Source organism: Bison bison, unplaced genomic scaffold (assembly GCF_000754665.1).
Source record: "Bison bison bison isolate TAMUID 2011002044 unplaced genomic scaffold, Bison_UMD1.0 scf7180017858203, whole genome shotgun sequence".
Classification (NCBI taxonomy): Eukaryota; Metazoa; Chordata; class Mammalia; order Artiodactyla; family Bovidae; genus Bison; species Bison bison.
The window spans coordinates 25,942-27,311 of NW_011488776.1; the positions used below are offsets into that span (position 1 = coordinate 25,942).

Here is a 1,370-nt window from a genome sequence, read left to right on the forward strand (position 1 = left end):
CGGTGTCTCTCACGTGTGCTGGGGTGAGGGAAAGCCAAGTCTTCACAAGGAATAAACTTCTTGGTTTTCAGAGACATAGTAGGTGCCAGCGGTAGAGACTATTTAGGCCCCAGATGAGAAGGTGTGGGGATTTCAGAAGGTAAAGGCATCCTGAAGTCACTCTTGTCCTGTGCCCTCCTTGGATTCACTGACTATGGCTTGGTCTACAGTGTGACTCAGAGCGGAGAAACCAGGACTGATTCTAGGGCCGATGGGGCTTTCAGGAGGCAAGGAACTCCTCCCATGTTTCTTGGGCCAAGGAAAATTTAAGAGAACCCACTACTGCCACACCTTCTGCCCCCCTTTTTAGTTTCTTGAATGGGAATGTAAATCTCAGGAAAACAGCAAGTCTGTTCCTGCCCGGTTTTGAACCGGGGACCTTTCGCGTGTGAGGCGAACGTGATAACCACTACACTACAGAAACGATGGCTGTGTGGGAACTTGACTCTATGTCCACCGAAACCTCAAGTCCTACCGGCACTCTCTTGGTCACCAGTCTTTCAAATTGAAGAATGAACCTGGAACCACCAGTCTCAGGCGAGGAGACTGCGGCTCCCAAGAGCCTCTGCTTTAGGGCTCCTTCCCTCCCCCGAAACCGGGCCCCTCGGGCACCCCAGAGTCTGACTTCCGGATCCCACACCCAGTGCAGAGTCTCCAGTTGTGCTGCTATGCACCCGAGGGCGGGGGTCGCCTCTGTGGACGCTTCAGCTCCAGGAAGCTGAAGTTTGGCTTTGTTTGAGACCAGGGTGACCCGGTTGCCCAGCAGTGTAAACGCCGCTCCTCCCGTGCTGTGGACCAGCGCCGGCGCCACCCTGTTCAGTCGGCCTTTTCGGCGCTCTCGGAAATGATCGATGTTTCGAACCCACCCGGGAGCCGCAGGACTTGCTCTTCTCGCCCTCCCTCTGCTTCGAAGCGCCTGACCCGCGGGCTCCTTCCTCGCAAGCCCTTTCCCCGCTGCGCTTCCCCCTACCCTCCCCGCAGAGTCCTGGGGGTGGGACTGTGGGAGCCCCGGTCCTGCAGCTGTGGTGTTGCCAGTCGACTTTTAGAGTCCTGTTGTTTAATCCCATTTTCACGTTTTAGCAGGTATTGTAACAGAGGCTCTGCTTTAGGGCTTTTGGCTCTTTGGCACGGAACATCAATGCAGGCCGATCAAACTTTCTAGGCCTATACTGAATTCAGTTGAAGCTCTGGCCACCAGACTGTTCAAGAACCGCTAGGGGCTCTCGACCTGCCTGAAGATCCTGGAAAAGTCAGTGCAGATTTCAGGTCACAGGATCTCTCCCTCTTTTCTGAGATTATTTTCAAAAGGGCAGTTTAATTTCAACTATTAG

At 54.3% G+C, this 1,370-nt stretch overlaps 1 non-coding gene across 1 annotated transcript; it reads right to left on the bottom strand.

Moving 5' to 3' along the window:
• Window positions 1-390: 390 nt before the first annotated feature.
• Window positions 391-463, bottom strand: TRNAV-CAC. Its single transcript has one exon. It is a non-coding gene; the product is annotated as a tRNA-Val (tRNA).
• Between the last annotated feature and the right edge of the window lie 907 nt (window positions 464-1,370).